This window comes from Acanthochromis polyacanthus, chromosome 14, assembly GCF_021347895.1.
Source record: "Acanthochromis polyacanthus isolate Apoly-LR-REF ecotype Palm Island chromosome 14, KAUST_Apoly_ChrSc, whole genome shotgun sequence".
Lineage (NCBI taxonomy): Eukaryota > Metazoa > Chordata > Actinopteri > Pomacentridae > Acanthochromis > Acanthochromis polyacanthus.
In genome coordinates, this window is record NC_067126.1 from 26,008,294 (window position 1) to 26,012,381 (window position 4,088).

Genomic DNA, 4,088 nt, shown 5'->3' on the forward strand with positions numbered 1-4,088 from the left:
GTGGTGTGTAGGATGACCCTGGTGGTGAAGAAGATGAAGAGGGCAAAGGCAGAGCAGAGGACCAAATGATAGAAGCTGAAAAAGGAAGAGTGTTGTATGACTTTCAGGAAAGAGTTGAAACAGGCTTTGGATGGTCAAGAGGTGCTTCCAGATGACTGGACAACTACAGCAAATGTGATCAGAGAGGCAGGTCGGAGAGTACTTGGTGTGTCATCTGGAAGGAAAGGAGATAAGGAGACTTGGTGGTGGAATGAGGAGGTGCAGGAGTGGATCCAGAGAAAGAGGTTAGCTAAGAAGAAGTGGGACACTGAGAGTACTGAAGAGAGTAGACAGGAGTACAGGGAGATGCAGCGTAAGGTGAAAGTAGAGGTGGCAAAGGCCAAACAAGGGGCTTACGATGACTTGTATGCTAGACTGGACAGTAAGGAGGAAGAGACTGACCTGTATAGGTTGGCAAGGCAGAGAGACAGAGATGGGAAGGACGTGCAGCAGGTTAGGGTGATAAAGGATAAGGATGGAAGTGTGTTGACAGGTGCCAATAGTGTGATGGGAAGATGGAAAGAGTGCCTTGAAGAGTTGATGAACAAGGAAAATGAGAGAGAACGAAGAGTAGAAGAGGTGACTGTTGTGGACCAGGAAGTAGCAAAGATTAGTAAGGATGAAGTGAGGAGGGCATTTAAGAGGATGAAGAGTGGAAAGGCACTTGGTCCTGATGATATACCTGTGGAGGTATGGAAGTGTCTCGGAGAGGTAGCAGTAGAGTTTTTGTCTGGGTTGTTCAACAGGATCTTAGATAGTGAGAAGATGCCTGAGGAATGGAGAAGTGTGCTGGTGCCCATCTTTAACAAGGGAGATGTGCAGAGTTGTGGCAACTACAGAAGAATAAAGCTGATGAGCCACACGATGAAGCTATGGAAAAAGAGTAGTTGAAGCTAGACTAAGGGCAGAGGTGAACATCTGTGAGCAGCAGTATGGTTTCATGCCAAGAAAGAGTTGCAGATGCAATATTTGCTTTGAGGATGTTGATAGAGAAGTAGAGAAGGTCAGAAGGAGCTGCACTATGTCTTTGTAGATCTGGAGAAAGCTTATGACAGGGTGCCCAGAGAGGAACTGTCGTTTTGTATGAGGAAGTCTGGAGTGGCAGAGAAGTATGTTAGAGTGGTGCAGGACATGTATGAGGACTGTAAGACAGTGGTGAGGTGTGCTGTAGGAGTAACAGAGGAGTTCAAGGTGGAGGTGGGACTACATCAGGGATCAGCTCTGAGCCCCTTCTTGTTTGCTATGGTGATGGACAGGATGACAGTCGAGGTTAGACAGGAGTCTCTATGGACTATGATGTTTGCAGATGACATTGTGATCTGTAGTGGGAACAGGTGGAGGAGAAGCTAGAGGCGTGGAGGTTTGCCCTGGAAAGGAGAGGAATGAAGGTTAGGCGCAGTAAGACGGAGTATCTGTGTGTGAATGAGACCCACACCCGCCCTTTTCCCGATCACTGATGGTGCACCATCTGTAGCCAGGCTAATTCCATAACCCTGTCCAGGACCAACGACAGCGCGGAAAATGTCCTCGGCTGTTACGGTGTCTAACATCGGCACCGACTCAAGAAACTCCTCTGTGACATAAGTCTCGTCAACTCCACGAATGAATATGGCCAGCTGAGCGACTTCCGTAATATTAGCGCTCTCATCTGTTCAACAGAAAATGCCAAAAATGACTCCACTTTGCCTTACGATTTCTGCAGCCTTCAGCATGCAAGTTTTAACCAACTCCCCCTCAGAGTACGGCTTTGATGCTAACGCTGTTTTGCTAGCAATTAGGGAGCTGGCTTTCACTGCAGCATCGCTGACCTCACGGCTCCGGGTGAAAACGGATTGCCGTTTCCTCGAACCCGCCAACAATTCATTTATCTTCCGTCTTCTCAGTTCTCATTGCAAGGTGTTGTATTTTTCGCCATGCCAAGTCTCATAGCCGCGCCGAAGATTAAATTCCTTGCTTGCATACACACGTGGACAAAATTGTTGGTACCCCTCAGTTAAAGAAGGAAAAACCCACAATTCTCACTGAAATCACTTGAAACTCACAAAAGTAACAATAAATAAAAATTTATTGAAAATTAAATAATCAAAATCAGCCATCACTTTTGAATTGTTGATTGACATAATTATTTAAAAAAACAAACTAATGAAATAGGGCTGGACAAAAATGATGGTACCCATAACTTAATATTTTGTTGCACAACCTTTTGAGGCAATCACTGCAATTAAACGATTTCTGTATTTGTCAATGAGCGTTCTGCAGCTGTCAACAGGTATTTTGGCCCACTCCTCATTAGCAAACAGCTCCAGTTGTCTCAGGTTTGATGGGTGTCTTCTCCAAATGGCATGTTTCAGCTCCTTCCACATATGTTCAATGGGATTCAGATCTGGGCTCATAGAAGGCCACTTTAGAATAGTCCAACGCTTTTCTCTCAGCCATTCTTGGGTGTTTTTGGCTGTGTGTTTTGGATCGTTGTCCTGTTGGAAGACCCATGACCTGCCACTGAGACCAAGCTTTCTGACACTAGGCAGCACATTTCTCTCCAGAATGCCTTGATAGTCTTCAGATTTCATCGTACCTTGCACACTTTCAAGACACCCTGTGCCAGATGCAGCAAAGCAGCCCCAAAACATTACTGAGCCTCCTCCATGTTTCACCGTAGGGACAGTGTTCTTTTCTTCGTATGCTTGGTTTTTGAGTCTATGAACATAGAGTTGATGTGCCTTACCAAAAAGCTCCAGTTTGGTCTCATCTGTCCAAAGGACATTCTCCCAGAAGCTTTGTGGCTTGTCAACATGCATTTTTGCAAATTCCAGTCTGGCTTTTTTATGAGTTTTTTTCAGCAGTGGTGTCCTCCTTGGTCGTCTCCCATGAAGTCCACTTTGGCTCAAACAACGACGAATGGTGCGATCTGACACTGATGTACCTTGGCCTTGGAGTTCACCTTTAATTTCTTTGGAGGTTGCTCTGGGCTCTTTGGATACAATTCGAACGATCCGTCTCTTCAATTTGTCATCAATTTTCCTCTTGCGGCCACGTCCAGGGAGGTTGGCTACTGTCCCGTGGGTCTTGAACTTCTGAATAATATGAGCCACTGTTGTCACAGGAACTTCAAGCTGTTTAGAGATGGTCTTATAGCCTTTACCTTTAAGATGTTTGTCTAAAAATTTTTTTCGGATGTCCTGGGACAATTCTCTCCTTCGCTTTCTGTTGTCCATGTTCAGTGTGGTACACACCTTTTCACCAAACAGCAGGGTGACTACTTGTCTCCCTTTAAATAGGCAGACTGACTGATTATGAGTTTGGAAACACCTGTGATGTCAATTAAATGACACACCTGAGTTAATCATGTCACTCTGGTCAAATAGTTTTCAATCTTTTATAGAGGTACCATCATTTTTGTCCAGGCCTGTTTCATTAGTTTGTTTTTTTAAATAATTATGTTAATCAACAATTCAAAAGTAATGGCTGTTTTTGATTATTTAATTTTCAATAAATTTTTATTTATTGTTACTTTTGTGAGTTTCAAGTGATTTCAGTGAGAATTGTGGGTTTTTCCTTCTTTAACTGAGGGGTACCAACAATTTTGTCCACGTGTGTACATACCACTCCATGTCCACTTTTTTCTTTGTTGACAAAGACGTCTTGGTAATTAGTGTGTCAGATTCCATATTGCTGCCATCTGCCGCAAGTGCCGAGTCACGCTGTCTGCTCCGAATGAGACAGAGCGCCCCTAGCAGACAATGTGGAAACTACAGTTTGATCAAACAAATGCAGGAGTAATGTAGGTCATAATTTTTTAAAATATTTTTTGATATTGTTGATGTATTCCACGGGCCGGGTCGGACCCCCTGGAGGTCCGGTACCGGTCCGCGTACGTGGACCGTACATGTGATCCCTCTGCACACAGGTTGAGAGTAATACTTGTAATGTATACTGTAATTAAGTATTAAATGTACCAAGAGTAGAAACAACCAAAAAAAAAAAAAAACATTGTGTCTATAAGCGCCTCTACGTCTGATAAAGGATAAACATGAACTAACAAACATGTA